We start from the raw sequence: 18,750 nt of genomic DNA, 5'->3' as shown, positions 1-18,750 counted from the left end.
CAATCAAGCTAGCCTTGGAGGAGTGGCGTCACTGGTTGGAGGGAGCCAAACATCCGTTCCAGGTGATCACAGATCACAAAAACCTCCAATACATCAAAGAGGCCAAGAGACTATGTCCACGTCAAGCCAGATGGTCACTTTTCTTCTCACGTTTTGATTTCTCCATTTCCTATCGTCCAGGACCCAAGAATCTAAGAGCAGACGCTCTCTCTCGTTTACACGAGCATCACGATCATGAAGAACTCCCAACGAAGATTCTTCCCGAACACATCTCCATTTGTCCGATCACCTGGAACGCTCCTCCAGTCGTTGCCACTCCGGAAGCCCCTGCTCCGCCGGGATGCCCTCCTCATCGGCAGTTCATACCACCTGAACACCGGGTAGATCTGATCCACTCCTTACATACCTCGCTAGGCACTGGACATCCAGGGATCAACAATACTCTCTCGCTAGTATCCCAACGATTCTGGTGGCCAAACATGGCAAGGGATGTGAGGCAATATGTTCAGGGCTGTAAGGACTGTGCCCAATCCAAGAGCCCACGTCATCTACCCGCTGGAAAGCTCCATCCCTTGCCGATTCCGAACCGTCCCTGGTCACACCTAGGAGTGGACTTTATCACTGACCTCCCTTCGTCAGAAGGTAATACCTGTATTCTAGTCATAGTAGATAGATTCTCAAAGTTTGTCAAACTAATCCCTCTGAAAGGTCTTCCCACAGCCTTTGAAACTGCCGACAATATCTTTAATCAAGTCTTCAGGTCATTTGGTATTCCAGAAGATATTGTGTCGGACAGAGGTCCACAGTTCATCTCACGTCTATGGAAAGCCTTCTTCAAGCTCCTAGGTGTGGCCGTCAGCCTCTCTTCTGGATATCATCCCCAAACCAACGGGCAGACAGAGAGGAAGATTCAGGAGGTGGGACGGTTCCTGAGGACCTTCTGCAGTGGTCACCAGAACTCCTGGAGCCAGTATTTGGGCTGGGCAGAATATGCCCAAAATTCACTGCGGCAACCCTCCACCGGACTCACGCCATTCCAGTGCGTCCTGGGCTTCCAACCACCGCTCTTTCCCTGGGATGGCGAACCATCTGATGTCCCCGCAGTGGATCACTGGTTCCGGGAGAGCGAGAGAGTCTGGGACGAGGCTCATCAACATCTGCAGAGGGCAGTCCGTCGAAGCAAGGTAACCGCCGATAGGAGAAGGTCTGAAGAACCCAGATACACACCCGGACAAAAGGTGTGGCTATCCACCCGGGACATACGCATGCGACTGCCCTCTCGCAAGTTAAGTCCCCGATTTGTTGGTCCCTTCACCATCGTGGAACAGGTTAACCCCGTCACCTACAAACTACAATTACCCTCTCACTACCGTATTCACCCTACATTCCACGTATCACTCCTGAAACCCTATCACGATCCTGTTCTTCCCTCCACAGAGCCTGACCACGAAGAGGAACCCCCTCCTCCACTGCTCCTAGAAGAAGGAGCCGTCTACGCAGTGAAGGAGATCTTGCGTTCCCGACGTCGTGGTGGCCAGTTGGAGTACCTGGTGGACTGGGAAGGGTACGGCCCCGAAGAAAGGACATGGGTTCCCAGAGCTGATATTCTCGATCCTAGTCTCATGGTGGAGTTTCACGAGAGCCACCCTGAGTTCCCAGCGCCTAGAGGCAGAGGGAGACCACCACGGCGTCGGAGGTGTCGGCCCTCAGGAGCGGGCCCTGGGGAGGGGGGTACTGTCATGGATTGGTCAGGCTCTCACGACCCCCACTCACGAAGATCACCATCACCTGACTTCTAATGAGCACACAGCTGCATCACATTCACGAGCACCAGATAAAAGCACAGCACTCCAGTCGCTCATTGTCCGGGCTCGTCTCGACGAAAGCGGACAACTGAGCGACCACTCAGCGTAGTCATCCTCAGCTAAAACAAACGATTTACTTACCTGTTCTCTTTGTATTCCTCCTAGTCTTCCTGGTCCTCCCGAATCGTCCTGTCTTCCAGTCCTTCCAAGTCTGTGTCATCCTCTGTCAGCTGTATCTGGTGTGTGCTGTCCATCCTCGTGTATTCCTGTTACCCAGCCACGGAGGAAAAGACCCCAACATCATTCCTGATCCTCCTGGCTATCCTTCATGTGCTCCTTGTTGTCATTTAATAAACACCCTAACGTTTCCTTACCTCTGTCTCCTGTCCGCTTCATAACATTATGTAACCGACAATAAAAAAACGTGTGGTCTGACCGGGGCTTTAGATGTACTCTATTAAGGTGGATTATAGGGACACACCTCATGTCCCTCAAGCTTAAAAATCATACCTAGCGGGGTCTTTTGAAATTCAAATTTGCTTGGTTTTGGTTGGGATTAGGGTTATTGGTGGGGTCAGTCCATATTATAATCATTTTTACTGTATAAAATACATCACACTTATGGAGTGTCCCTGTAAACCATATATACAAGTGTGTGTGTGTGTGTGTGTGTGTGTGTGTGTGTGTGTGTGTATGTTATTATAACCCAGCGTGGACTTAAACCTAAATACACAACGGAGATTGTGGGGACACAGAATGAGGTATTTTGAAAATGTAGGGTTGACAGTTTCACAAGATGGCTTGAATAGCTCTATTTAATGGTTTTCTGGGGAGTCTAACAGTATTCAGCTACAGAAATCAACAGTTTTGTCTTGTTTCTAGTCCGAATATCGAAAATTTCTTAATCAAGTAAAAATGTTTGTTTTCACCTTCAGAAGAAATAAGTCAAATTTATCTGCCAATGGGGTAAGTAAAATAATCTTATTTTCACTTTGAAATGTAGATTTTTGGACGAGAAACACGACAAAAAATGTAATAAATTAAAACTTTTAAAAGGATAAAAACAATTAATCTTTGTTACAACAACATCATAACTTTTTTGTGCTCAAATGTTTTAAACTCTCCTGAAATACTCAGTAACAGGCCTAAAAAACACATGCAAATGATAACAATTCACTCTGTTATGGTTAAACTTAGCAGTGACTGGCTCCTAGTCAACTATAATTTAGACTCAACATAGTATTTCTTGTGATGTGACTATTGCTGATGCGCACATTGCAATATTGATGCTGAAATGATATATTGTGCAGCCCTTGTCTCTATAGAAGAAACATCATTGGAGAGTCCCACTGACATAGTGTGTTTGTGTGAGTAGTAGGTAAACCAAATGAATAATTTACATATTACATTTTATCCGGTAACACATTATTTTGATGGTCCATTTGAGTATTAGTAGACTGTCTGCTTAATATCTCTTGATACTGGTACTTCAACAGACATTTAACTGACTATAAGAAACTTTGCAAGTACATGTCAACTTACACTAACCCCAACCTCAACCTAACAGTCTACTTATGATCTAATGAGAATTAGTTGGCATGTAGATGCAATGTAACTTAAATTCAACAAACGGACCATCAAAATGACCGAATTTATTTTACAAGCTGAATTAATGTTGATGACAAAGTGTTTAGAACATAAACACACACAAAATTAATTCGTTAATTAAAACAAAACATTTAAAATAATAAAAAAAAAACATTCCACATAAATAACTTGCCATTTTACTAGCATGTGACTAAGTTATCCTGACATGTTTCTTTCGTGGAGAGTTTCTATCGTGTGGTCGCACTGCTTGTGTGTTCAGTAGGACATTGATCGGCAGGTGTCATTGTGAATGACGCTTGTACTGTGTGATTCTGTCTGGCTTCATTTCCTTTCTGAAACTCTTGACAGCAAAGCACTGTGGTTTCTGATCTCATAAAGAAAGAATCGCTTTGAGTGAGAAAGCACATATTTTCAGGTGTGCGTGTGAACAAGAAAAAAAAAAAACATCTTTCCTGAATTGTGTGGCATTTCCTTATGGTTTGGGATGATGATGGGATCTATTAGCAGGAAGTTGGTGTCAGGCTGTGCAGTGGAACAGAGACTGTTTCCTGTCATGCTGCCCTGATGGCGTCAAACCTGAACATATGATGAGGTGTCAATGAGAGAGATAATGGAAAAAATGCTGGCCAGAAATATTATAATTTTTCCTCTTTGTTTACTTTGGCATTGATGGAAGGTATATTGACAGAGCAGAGTAATTTATGTTCTTCCAAGTGGCAATTCATTTGAAAAATCACGTCGCATAATTTTCAAAGCTATTGAGCAGATTAATCACTGAATGGCTCCGCTGACATCGACTCTAGAAAAACATTGTGAAAATACTATCGCAGACATTCCATTGACTCGTAGATTTAAATGGCCAATTTATACATTATTAGAACTATTTGTTGCCTGCACACCTACAGTATGATTACAATCTCCTGTTACAGCAAATGTGCTTTATTGGACTCATATCTGGTGACTGTAGAGGCAGTTTGTGGATGGTGGACTCATTGTCAAGTTCAAGAAGGCAGTTTGAGATGATTTAGGCTTTGTGATGTGGACTGTTATACTTTTGGAAATAGCCATCTCAAGATGGGGATACTGCTCATAAAGCAATAGACATGGTACTTAGGTAGGCTGTAGCGTTAAAGGGATAGTTCACCACCAAAATGACAATTTCTTGTCAATTGCTTGCCATTTACTCACACTCAATGGTCCTTTTATGTTTTGGTTTCTTCTGTTGAACACAAAACAAGGTATTCTGAAGAATGTTGGAAACCAGGACCCCTTGACTTCCATGGTAGTAATAAAAAATACTACAGAAATCAATGGCTACTGCTTTCCTACATTCTTCAATATAGCTTTTGTGTTCAATAAAAGAAAGAAACTTAAACAACGAAGGATGGATAAATGGCGACAAAATGTATTACTTGTTTTACCTTCAGAAGATCAGTTGGACCATGTTTACTTATCTAAATGGATGGAGATGCTGCCAAGTTATTTGCCAACTAGATATTCTATTCATAGATTAAGTTAAAATGTGTGAGCATTTGTATTTCTGTGAAGTTGATTTTGCTTCTATGCAACGTTTTTGTCTGTTGTGTTGTGCGTCTATGCAAATGTAGGTAAATATGCATGTGGTTGTACCATGCTTTATGTAAATGACATACAAATACTCAGGAGAACATAGTGTTAGCTTTGCTTAGGTTTATAATTTTGAGAAAACAATAATAAATTGTACGTTTTGGTGTGGGTCAGTTGTAGAGCTGCACAATTAATCGAAAAAAGATCACGATCTTAATACGACCCCCTAGGCCAGGCATGTCCAAGCTTGGTCCTGGAGGGCCGGTGTCCTGCAAAGTTTAGTTCCAACCCCAATCAGACACACCTGGGCTAGCTAATCAAGCACTTACTAGGCTTTCTAGAAACATCCGTGCAGGTGTGTTGAGGCAAGTTGGAGCTAAAATCTGCAGGACACCGGCCCTCCAGGACCGAGTTTGGACACCCCTGCCCTAGGCGATCTTAATCCAGCATTTCTACGATTCTGCCAATCATATTTTCAAGTTCAGGAGAGAAGCAAAGGCGGCTGCGCGAGTCTTTTCATTGTTTCAAATACATTGCTCAGCGACATGGACACCTCCAAATGATGTTGAAAGAGTCACACACTGTATTTATAAGGTATAATTCACCTAAAATGTCATTTTTGTCTTCATATAATGCTGTATTCGGAAATCACACGTGACGTGAGCTGCTGACCGTGAGCTGTTACCACAGAGAGGGCGGGCGTGCAACCTATTTAATGATAGACGCGCGCGCTTCTACTTTAGTGAACAGAACCTGCATAGGCTGTGAGTAACAGGTAATAAAGTTGTAAATAATATTTAGTTTGTGGCACAGAGTGATCGTTTGAGAGCCGCGCGCGAAGTATGAACAGCACTTAGCAGTGAAAATGAAACCGAAAGCGTGCACATCATTTAATAAATCATATTTTACAGTTATGATTGCGACAAGCATTTGATATGTTATTTCTTTCATAGCGAACACACAGTTGTGCATGAAAATAAATGTTTACAGTGTCAAGATAACTACTCTAGCCTATATCATTTTGATTTAACAAGTGAATTAAATGGTCTAATAATGTTGTCAATGACAGATTGCAAGCATAAGCCTATATCTCAAACATAATTCAACATCAGAATTAATATAAGTAGAATATAATTATTTATAGAAACCAGTAGACCTACACATAATATTATTATTGTTGTTTGTTGTTTGAGAAAAAACAATAATAATTGCTGACTCAAGCTTTATTTTACATCCACAGAATCGTGAGAAAATCGTGATCTTTATTTCAAGCAAAAAAATCGCTATTTTCATTTTAGCCAGAATCGTGCAGCTCTAGTCAGTTGGTATTTCTGTGTGGAGTTTGCATGTTCTCCTCATGTTTGCGTGGGTTTTCTCCGGGTGCTCCGGTTTCCCCCACATGTCCAAAGATATGCGCTATAGGTGAATTGAATAAGCTAGTTGATTTCCAGTGTTGGGTTGCAGCTGGAAGGGCATCCACTACGTGAAACATATGCTGGATAAGTTGGCGGTTTACTTCGCTGTGGCGACCCCTGATTAAAAAAGTGAATAAGCCGAAAAGAAATTGAATGAATGTGAATAGTTTGCTATTTTATAATTTAGAAACTAGGGGTGCACGGTGGCGCAATGGGTAGCACGTTTGCCTTAAAGCAAGAAGATCACTGGTTTGAACCTTGGCTGGGTCAACTGGCATTTCTGTGTGGAGTTTGCATGTTCTCCCCATGTTTTCCTCCGGGTCCTCCGGTTTCCCCCACAAGTTCAAAAACATGTGGTATAGGTGAATTGGGTAAGCTTATTTGTCCATAGTGTATGTGTGTGAATGAGCGTGTAGGGAAGTTTCCCAGTGATGGGTTGCAGCTGGATGGGTATCCGCTGCGTAAAACATATGCTGGATAAGTCGGTGGTTCATTCCGCTGTGGCAACCCCAGATTAATAAAGGGACTAAGCCGAAAAGACAATGAATGAATAATTTATAAACTGTTTTATAAGTTATTACTGTATATTACTGTTTATAATTTATCACTGTACTTTATTACTTTATAATGTTACCATATATGTATGCATAGTACATGCATATATAGTATTTATATGCATATATAGATGCATAGTTGAATTAATTTCTCAAAAATATAGTAAGAACAGTATATTGTGAGTATTTTAGCATTGCATATTATTATCAGTGTTAAAAACAGTTGAGTGGTTTCGTGGCTGCTCCTTTCTGCTCTTACTTTTACTACGGGTGCTAACAGCATTGGTATTGCTTACTTTTGTTTGGGGTTCACTGGAGATAGAGATCTACAAATGGTTGTAGAGCAGGCGTGCCCAAACTTTTTCTTATGAAGGGCCAAAAACCAAACTTAACTGAGGGCTGTGGGCTGAAGGTACATTTAATTTTCCAAGAGTAATCTAATTTATTTCTTAATATTTAAAAATAGCTAGAAAATATTGTTTTAAACTCTAATAATGGATACAGTATATTTTAAAAAAAGTTTAATGAATTTATTACAGAAAAAACATAAACAATCCCATTAAGTTTTCAATGCTGAATACACTAGCTGCACCTGCCTTGATTTGCTCTATGATGCTTTCTGCATTGTCTGATACCCGTCGAGTGACAGACAGTATTTACATTTTTTAATATAATTCAAGTTTTTTCAAAATGTTTTCTTCTGCTACATGACTGAAGAGTACAAACACATTTAACAGATGATCACTGGCAGACCTACTAAAAGGAAAGCTAGGATGTAGACAGTGGTTATTATTGACAAAAGTACAGTAATTTTAAATTGTGTTACAAGACATCGTCACATAAGACCAAAAGTCTTCCCACACTGGGTTACATACAGGGACCCCTGCTTTGTCCTTATTATGTAATTTGTTAATTAAACATTCATACGAAACTGTTTTAGTCATTATATTGGTCCATTCTTTTAACTCTGGTATTTTTGGGAGTTTTAGTATTTACATTTTAAATATTCGCCCCAACCTCCAACTCATTATTCTTCCTCTCTTTTCAAATGAAATAGTGGTCTAAATCAAAGGTTAGAATGGGCCAACTTTGGCCTGTGGCCCTGTTGTAGAGGCTGAACAAGGTCAGAATGAAATGAAGGTTGCTAATGTAAGAAGTTATGTTAGCGTTTATCACTAATGCACCATATAAATTTCCTTTTGATTTTAAAAAAGTGTGTGAAACACACAAGGGATACATATTGACACAAACGATTTTATATTGACAAATTGAATATTTAAATTCAATTTATTTCACAACTTGAATTAATGTTGATGCCTTTAGAACAGGTGTGCCCAAACTTTTTCGTACGAAGGGACAAAAACCAAATATCATTATGAGCCGTGGGCCGAAGGTAAATATATCAAACTATTACATTTAAGTTGCCATGGGCAATTTTCGAATTTATTTAAGAATATTTAAAAATAAATTTAAAAAATTACTAATCGTATTAACTAATGCAGTATAACTTTTTAAATGATAACTTATTGCAATAAAAAACATAACAGTGGAGTTCAATGTTGAATACACTAGTCAAGCTGAATCTGCCTTTGCCTTGATTTGCTCACCAAAGTCTCTGTATTGCCCTCTATCCATCAGGTATGTACATTTAAACTAAATCTGATAAATTTACAATATTTAATTGAAACATTTATTTCAATTAGCTTTTAACAATAAAACAAATAAACTAAAGATTACATTAGATTTGAAAAAAATCTCTAAACAGTCCCCATCATCCGCCCTCTCTTCTCAGATGGGATGATGGGCCAAATCATCCCATACCCTAGTTTGGGCATCTCTGTTCTAGGACATAAACACAACATTAATTAATTAAATAATTAAAAAAAAAAGCATTCCACATAAATAATTTGCCATTTTACCAGCATATGACCAAGTTATATTTTGAGTTTTATGAAAACATAAAACTTTTACATGATTTTTTAGATGAATAGAAAGATGAACATTTGAAAATGAATACATTTTTCTTCTCACTTTTGATCAAAAGAATGCGTCGTTGCTGAATCTAAGTAATAAAGTTTTCACTGGGTGTGGTTATGTATGTCACTAGGACAGCGAGTCAGCCAGCTCTCCTGGGGAATGCAGATCTGTGAGCCTCATAAATTGGTAATTGGAAGAATTTGTGATCAATTTAGTTCAGAAGCACAGAAGTCAATTGATCTTTATTGACAACTGGCGAATGTTTATATATATATATATATAGTATGTGTGTTTTCAGAGGGGTTAATACAAATGGCTTCTGATAACAAGGGTAGACATTCTGTGTGATCGAGACTTTGTTTTATCTGCCGGAAAACACATGCAGAGAGGTGACCTGTTTTAACGTGTGGTTTTGTGGCTGCTCATTTCTGCTCTTACTTTTACTACAGGTGCTTACAGTATTGGTACTGTTTACTTCTGTTAGTGATTCACTGGAGATAGAGATCTACAAATGGTTGTAGAGGCTGAAAGAAATGAAGGCTCCAAATGTAAGCAGTCAGTAATGTTAGCTTTATCACTAATGGACCATATAAATTTCCTTTTGATTTTGAAAAAAGTTTAGGACATTCTCTAAATGGAAACACGATTTTGTTTGCTGTTTTGAAATAAAAGTACACGATCTGCCTTATAGATGCTCTCGGAACTCTGTGCCAGTTCTCTATTTCTAAACCGTTTATGGAAATTAAGATGCAAACACAGATTGTTCAGAGCCTGTCATGATTATTATCATCTTATTTAAATAAGAGGTCAGCATTTAACAGTGTGGTTCATTTAAAATATAGCGTATGGCAATTTGGCATGACAGAGGTCATTTCAATAGACATGCATGTATTTAATAATTCAATGTATTCTGATAATGAGTATGCACAATGGTTAATACTGTGGGTGGTTCAAAGTACAGGGATGAAGTTTATTACAGTACATATTTATTATTTAAACTTTTAGAGTGCCTTTTAGGAATATTCAGATTGCAGTAGATGATTTATTTTTAACCATTAACATTTTCACATGTTGATCTAGCCTATGAAATTGAAAATTCTGTGACCTTTTATTTGTTAACTGTACAGTCAGGTTCCATTTGTTAACATTATAATTATAGTAAAGTCAATGTCATGACAACTACAATTATTTTATGATGTTAATTTCTTAGTTAATGCCCAATAAAAAGTCATAATATTTTATTTTTAATTAATTATTTCATTTATTTTTAACATAATTAGGATATGATTATTTCTAAATGTTGATTTTGATTCGTTATTGCAAAGTGTTACCTATTCTACTTTATCATCCTTCCCAATGTAATTGGTTTGAAACATTTAGTCCCCCTGAACCTGTATGATCACGCATTAAGATTAGGGCTGCATGATACTAGAAAAATATGCAATATTGCTGTTGAGATATTTATTAGCTGAAGTGATAGTTCTTGTGATATAACATTTCCCTGAGAAAAGCTACTTTATGAGCTTTTTAAATGAGCAATACCACACGAGTTGCAGCATGATATGGCTGTATATCGGCACTGGTGGGAGGCATACGTTGACACAAGGCTGCAGGTGCTCTGCTACGACTGTGATATTGCATCTATAGAACAGTCCGATGGCATTATTGTGTATAAAAAAGAAAATCAAACATGGAGAGTCTAAAAATAGTTTTGTATGAGGAACTACTTTCTTCCACCATTCATTCACATCTACAGATGATGTCAGAACAGTAGAAACCGTTGCTACTTCACAAACGTCACTTTAGAGCTAGTACTTGAATGATTCTCTAGTGTAATGTCTAAAGTGATGACAAAACAGATGATTTTAAGAATATATGGCTGAACAGCATGAAATGTCATCAGTCTAGAGACATTTCCCAGTATTTATCAGTTGCAATCAGGAGATCACAATAATTAACCCCAAAAAAGCCAAAGCAAAGCAAACCACAAACCACAAACCACAAACCACAAACACTACCAGACTGGTATAAGTACAGCACTACAACATACAAAACAGAGAGATTGACTTAGAAAGTAATTTACTTGGTTTTATAATGATTTGATCACTGTAGTTTAAAATTACGCTGAGTTTTTGCCCCTAAGGGCTTTTTATGCAGCCTCTGTTGCCATCTTGTGGCGGAACGTCAACCGTCTTTGCTCTGCTCAGTATGATAGGATGATGGATACCGACTGTTGTCTGATTGATTGTTGTATCTCAGAAATTATAAATAATTAAAGTAGGCACTGTCTTTATAAATGAACTGCATAGTTGCTATCTAAACAACTATATTCTTGCCTGAAAAAGCCTCTAAAGTACATTATGTTGTCTAACAGCAGCACTACTTATCAAACTGTGGTGAGTTTATTGATCTGCTGTCACTCTATGTGGCCAGAGTAATACAGAAGGGTGAGGAGGCTGTACGAGGGCTGTTATTGCAGAATATCGCATGGCTACCAGCCAATCATATTTGAGAACCAGACAAAATTAATAATTTAAACATTCAGACACTACAAATGAATTAAAACCAGGCCAGATATTATATATAGTGATGTATTGCACCTCTATGCGATATGAATATTGCATGTACTGTTATCATGATATATTGTGCAGCCCTAATTAAGATATTGGCTGTTTATTAGTCTTAACAAAGTACACATTGTGCATGATCATACTCTAAATCCCTAATTTTACTTATTATCTAAACCCAACTACCTTACTATATATTAATAAGCAGCTAATTAGTAGTTCAAAGCAGGCGAAAGTCATAGTTAACGGTTTGCTAGGAGCGAGCGTTATAACTTAACATAAAGTGTGACTGTAATTTTTTGCAGCCTAGGTCATTATCGTGATAATACCGTATTTTATTGTGATACAAGTTTCCACAATTAATCGCAACAAAAAAAGGACTCATTCTGATTTAATCAGTCATTTATGTACCAATGTGACTTATCTGTGTTTATTCTCTCAAAATTTCCGATTTGACTCCATGTGTGTGGTCAGTGTGTTTTCAGTAAAATACAGTAAAACCTTTATTTTTAGTTTATGCTGTTTTAAATGTACATTTTATTAAACAAAAACACTGAAAAAAACCTGACATGACAGCTAATAAACGGAGAACAAAAAAAAAACAGTAATAAACATGTTGCAGTCACCATATAAAACAAAACGAATACTGTATCTAAGTTGCATTTACCCACCATGTATTCAAGCAGAATGCAAATCAAGCCGAAAGCCAGAAACACTGCCTAACAAGTGGACTTAAAATAAAATGCTACAAAATGTCTGCAATAAAATGCCAGTGTGTATGTATTATTTTTTTGTGAAGGATATGCAGGGTTGTTTGTTGCTGCGCTGACCTGCCCACAGTAGATGAGAGTCTTTAATTGGGCTTTTGTTCACCTAGCAGCTGTTGCTATGGTTCCTGGGAAAGGCTCTAGCACTAGCAGTGTCGCACACCTCAGAAACACAATCAGCTTTTGGGGAAGTTCGTCTAACAAACACTGTCTCTGGCTTTGGAAGCGGTGTGTGAAAGTGTGTGCGTTGTGCGGTGGGCTGTGGAAAGGCCTGTACAGTGTGTGAGGAGATTAGAGAAGTGTTTTTTGATGAAACGAAGCAGCTCAGCGACCTCCACCTCACTCAAAACCCCACCGCTGCTCAGTGTGTGTGTGTGTCAATCTCCGTCTGATAGAGATGTTGAGCTGCATGCTGATCTTTTATTCATCTAGGCTCAGGATGTGGTACGCATGTCGGAGAATAACCCGGAATAAGCGATTCTGACTCCATCTTCTCCACACTTGAGTTGATATGCAGGAGAAGGAGGTAATGAAGGAAAGGCAAAGAAAGAATATATTAGGCTGGAAAGAGCACTAAGTTGGAGGAGGAGAGGCTGTCGGAAATAATCTCGCAGTCGTTTTTGATCATGACTTCCCTCTTTGGGTTTATAGATTTACACACTGCGTGTGGCCGCTTCTTTTTTTTAGAGCCATTTCTGATTTCCCACAAGTCTGCAGCTTAATCACTGGTCGCAGTGGTATTTCTCTTGAAACCCTTTTAAAAGGAAAATGTGCACTTTTTAAAGGGAAAATCTGACGAATGAAGGATTTTTAGAGATTAGTTTTTAGATGACATGTTTACAGACATAAACACACAGGCTGTATTAGGGATTACTGTACTTTTCAGAATAAGTTGTGAGAGAAAGACATATACTGTATGTATGTCATGTTCATATATGAGTTTTATAATGTAATTTGGGTAACACTTTACAATAAGGTTTTATTAGTTAATGTGAGTTTATGTATTTACTAACATGAACAAACAGTACATTTACTACAGTATTTAATGAAAATACTGTTGTTCGTTAGTTCATTTTAATTTAACTAATGGTAACAAACATGAATTTGTATTTTAATAATGTGTTAGTAAATGATGAACTATGATTAATAAATGCTGGACAAGTACTGTTCATCATTAGTTGATGTTAGTAAATACATTAACAATAACCAACAAAACCTTATTGTAAAGTATGACCGTAATTGATAAAAACACTACAAAGTAATCTTTTAAACTGAATGTTTAAAGTAGAAAAGATAAAAACTAAAAAACTACGGAACTACAGAAATTGTAGTGTCAACTACCCTTTAAAAAATGCAGGGTTCCACATAATTCATTCATGGTGACCCAACACAAATCGATTAAGTTAACATAACACTTTTAACAAATTTATGTGGATTGAACATAAAAAATTAAGTTGTCCCAATAAAATCTCAAGAATTGTGTTGTTTCAGCTCATTTTAAGAAGTTTGAACAAGCAAAACAGAATATTTTTGTGAAAGATACTCCGATTGATCGGCTGGAGATCGGTATCGGCCGATAATCACATTTTATGACCTGATCAGTACTCGCCAATCTGGCTGATCTCATGAACCGATCGCAAGTGTTTGTTTATGCATTTACTAGAAAAGAAAGATGCATGTGCGAACCTGGGTCATACACACAGCAGCTACTGCATGTATTTCGGCCTTTTTACATAAAAGAACTAAGAGTTCTGTGTTTTTGACAATATTCCAAGTTCACTAAAACCTGGCTGGAAATATTAGATGAATTTAAAAAAAACTTTGATGAAAAATGATAGTCTTTAACTGGAATATTTAATAATATAACTTCTTGTAATTTACTTACTGCAATAAACAGTAGTTTTATAAGCCTATTTCCTTTGAGTAAGTAAGGAATGGATTTATAGGTGTGCATTTTCACTTCTTAGGCATCAAATATGTGCTCCAAACTTTTTCTTGATTGAGATATTGAAATCTTATTTCATCCTTTGCAATGTTTCCAAATTGTATTGTTAATAAATTTTCTTATCATTTTTTTCTGTGCTTTTTATCATGTTCTGTAAAGCTGATTCTGACCACGATATATTCACACCTACATGATTAAAAGAGACATTCTTAAGGGAGTATGTACAGTATCCTTTATTTATTTTCCTAGGTAGGCAGGATCTCTACTTGAGTATCATTCTTAGAGGAAAATGTGCTTAATCCATTATAAAGCTTGAAGCATCAAAATCGGTACTCTGTATCGGCTGATCACTATATCAGGGTATCGGTATATCGGTAATAAATTTTATTATAAACATTATCATAACATTTTAAAGCAACGTGGAAATTAGCTTGTTGAAAATACTATGAAATCTCTCATTTGGCACATTTCTAAATGCGTGCTCATAAATGATTTGGGGAAAAGAATGATGGTGCCAAACTAAAGTTTTAAAATAGTTAAATCAGTTGTACGTTGTATTTGTGTAGGTTTTTTTTAGTAATCAGGTTCAGAAAAATTAACATTTTAAGATTTGTATTTAGGCGGCATTCTCAGCATAAAATGTATGCCAGAATAATTGCCGGTTTATTCCGCTGGCGACCCCTGATAAATCAGGGAACAAGCTGAATAATTGTGAGTGATGGAGTGATATTTGTATTTACAGGTCAATATTTTGGTCAATATTTTGGTAAATAATCAGCTTCCAAATATTAAGAGCTATCGGTAATCAAAATCTGTCTGATCATATCGAAAGGTCTGTGTAAAAGGGTGAAAATTCATGTGTGATTGCACGCACAATGTGGTATCTTTTAATTATGGGCTAAACTTCTAGATCAAGTGATCAAATGCATACATTTTGGATGTTATTAAAGACTTGTTTGCTATATATACACCTAGGTGCACTTTAGGTTATAATGTGTGTGAGAAGTATACACATTTTAATGTTAATGTTCATTCATTCATTCAGTCATTCATTTTCCTTCTGCTTTGTCCCTGTTTCATCAGGGGTCCTCACATGAACTGCCAACTTATCCAGCATATGTTTTATGTAGCGGATACCCTTCCAGCTGCAACCCAGCACTGGGAAATAATGCTCATTTATATATTTTCTATAAAATAAATAACTTTTTACCTCAAAATTCCATAAATTAGACATTTGAACCCAACTGTTCTTGGAAAATATTTATTTTATATTTTATTTTTAATGGTATTTACTAAACACTTGAATAGTGCATTATTCGTTGACAGATCATGCAGATTTGCTGCTAGATCTTATGCTAGCTAAATATAGTGTCTCATCATCACAAAAAAAAACGAACACTATTATTGTAGAAGTAATTTTACACAATGTAACCCCTCTAACAGCTGTATTTTTTTTGTGTTACAGAGAGCATGCGTGAGTAGCAGGTTTCTGTGGCTCCTCCCCTCATCTGGAGCCCCTGCACTGTAGGACACGAGACCCCCTTGCTTCTCCTGCTCTAACCTCAGTTCAACAGGTAGGCACTGAATCTACAGCAATTATGTCATTATGCAATTGCTGTTAGTCTCTTTATTATACAAAGGGAAAATAATGTCAGCTCAGTTTTACTCGGAATGCTACAGGATTAATTCAGTGTCACAATGAAGCACTTCACAAATATTTACAGTGCCTGACAGCAGAGAGTTCTTGAGTCTTTGCAAAAGAAATGTGTTTTTTTTTTTGCTTTATGTAATTGGTTATTTCTTCAGTTGTGGGCCACTGGAACTTTAAAAACATTTCAGTATTTAAGTTGTTCTCAAGTTTAATTTGACTACAGTGTTAATAAAAAGGGCATTTTAAGCATCAAAACGTTAAACTGTAATGTCTCAACCTTTGTCTCAGTAAATAATGTAATGCAAATAACTTTAATCCATTTTTTACTGTAATTTTTACCAATGAAATTGTAACATTATTTTTATTTAAAAAATATATTGTCAGGGATATTCAAAGATCATTTGATAACAAATTTACTGTAAATATTTATTAATAATTACATCACAGTGACCCCCCCTTAAAAATAGTCATTAATGTTTTTTTTAGATTTTACCCAGCAGGCACAGGACATCCACAAGACGTCAGATTGATGTTGTACCACAACGTCATGGGAAGTTGCATTTTGCATTTTGTTTGGAAATGAAAATCGGGTTGACGTCAGAACCCAACGTCAGGCCGACGTCAATGTCCAATATTGGACAGACGTTGCATTCTGGTACTTTCCAACGTAACCTAAAAACAACAAAATATCAACATCTAATGATGTTACTCCTTGCCATTGTGTGGAGGTTACCAATATGACGTCTATCAGATGTAAACTTTTTGGTTGCCATACCTGACGGTTTATTACGTTGACCCAATGTTGGATTTTGGCCGCTTTCCAACACAACCTAAAATCAACCAAAGATCACCATCATTTCACGTCGTTATTAAAAGTAAAAAAATCCTTGTTGTTAGATGCTAGTGACCTAAATCTAACATAATATTAGCGTCTTATGACGTTGTGTGTCTGCTGGGTAATCTTTGGTATAGGGCTGCACAATATATAGTTTTAGCATTGATATGGCAATGTGCGCATCCACAATAGTCACATCGAAAAGATATGCAATGTTGAGTCTGAATTATAGCTGAGTAGGACCTACAGAATTGTATTTAATCACTGTTTTCTATGGAATTCATATGATTTACTTAGAATTCTTGTTTTGTTTCTCGTCCAAATATCATCATTTCAAACCAAAAACCAGATTAATTCACTTACCCCACTGGCAGATATTTTAGCTTGTGTTAAGAAACATCTCTTAATTATGACTTATTTCTTTTGACGGTGAAAACAAAACAATATTTTTACTTGCTCTAAGAATTTTTGGATATTTGGACTATAAACAAGAGAAAACAAAGTAAGAAAAGCATTTTTTTCTATTGTGGTTATTCAATATCTGTGTCCCTGCATACTGTTAGACTCCCCAGAAATCCATTAAATAGAGTTATTCAAGCCATCTTCTGAAACAGTATTCATATCGCAATATTTATTGCAGAAAATGTAAATTTCGCAATATCAGATGTTTTGAATATCGTGCAGCCCTACTTTGGAAACATTAAAGTTCATTACTGTTTATAAAACATTATTTGGGAATTTTTTTGATTTCAACACTGAAATGGTTTTAACAGGCCCAAGCCAGTTACAGACAGCTAATATTTAGTTTTTGTGTTTTTATTAGGGATTCAGCGATCCTGATACTTGGATCGGATATTGGTTTGATGTTGCATATTTTTGCGGGATCGGGTATCAGCCAGCTGGTACCGATCCAAATCTGATTTTGCACGTGCGCTATATTCTGTGTAATTTATAAGCCAACAAAAGCCATGAAGGTAGCTTATTATAAGGCACTAGAAAGTTGTCATGTTGGCTACTATATCCCAAATGTTCTGAAGCCATTCTACAGTTTAATGTGAAGTACAGATGAATATTCAAGTGGTTAAGTTCATGTTCACTTCAGCGCTTCCCGCCGCTGCGCCTGTCAATCATTCTCCATTCATTTACAATTCAAACTGCGTGTCGCGTTGATGACAACACGAAAAACTTTCTCCAAGACTAATAGTTGCTTTTAAAATAAGTAATCGGTGGAGAAATGCATTTAGTTTTGCAATAAACGGCTTCAATTTGACCTGCAACATGAAGATCATTGCTGTTTCTAACTCTTATTGCGCTTAATGCGCTGCATCTGTTAGATCAGCAGATCGCATTCACTGGAGTAGAGAGGGTTATTACCTGCGCTGTGTCAGTGATGCGCAGACTTGACATGCGCTACTCCGCAAGATTATTCTTACAATAAGTTTCTGTTCATTCACTGTTCATAGCTTTTCTTCCGAGGGGAATACTTTTAGTGGTGCGAATAGTTTGTAAAGCCTGGCTTATTGTGGTCAAAGTAGTTGATTAAATTAATAAAGTGAAACTGCCAGCTCGGCGCATATGGATTGTCATTAAGAGAAAATGATTTAATCTAATGTAGGCTACCCTGAAACTGTGAATATTTCACTGTAATTTTATATATTAATATTTTATTCAACAGCCCTGTTTGTCAGTTTGTGCGCTGAAGCATAGGCTTATAAGCGGACCTTGTTTTGAACTTCACCTCATTTATTCTTGTTTATTTTGTAGATAACTGACCAAAAAATACATTAAAAATAACCAACAAATTATAGCAAACGAAATTCATTTCAAAAAGAACATTTTCAGGCAAAAATTTATTTTTCACACATGCTTTCAGTTTCTCTGTCTGACTCGCGGCGAGTTTAGGCAAGGGAATATTAAGTAAAACTGTAGTTTATTAAGTATAACTGGCCTCTGGCTTCAGACCTGCTGGAAAATATCAAGTTTTGCTAAAAGGTTAGGGTCAATAGTGGTAGCCCATCACAGATTTCAAAGAAAAATCTTAATATTTAAAAAGGAAACAT

The 18,750-nt window shown here is 37.2% G+C and overlaps 1 protein-coding gene across 1 annotated transcript in view; it reads left to right on the top strand.

Annotated features, from left to right (window-relative positions):
• Positions 1 to 18,750, top strand: part of galnt1 (UDP-N-acetyl-alpha-D-galactosamine:polypeptide N-acetylgalactosaminyltransferase 1) — a 216,068-nt gene that overhangs the window by 64,714 nt on the left and 132,604 nt on the right. The window contains exon 2 of the mRNA XM_056474779.1: positions 15,670 to 15,778. The gene's annotated coding sequence lies outside the window, so the exon portion shown is untranslated. The remainder of the gene's footprint in view (positions 1 to 15,669; positions 15,779 to 18,750) is intronic.

This window comes from Danio aesculapii, chromosome 16, assembly GCF_903798145.1.
Source record: "Danio aesculapii chromosome 16, fDanAes4.1, whole genome shotgun sequence".
NCBI lineage: Eukaryota > Metazoa > Chordata > Actinopteri > Cypriniformes > Danionidae > Danio > Danio aesculapii.
The sequence above is the reverse complement of the archived record's forward strand: the minus strand, read 5'-3'. Positions and strand labels throughout refer to the sequence as shown.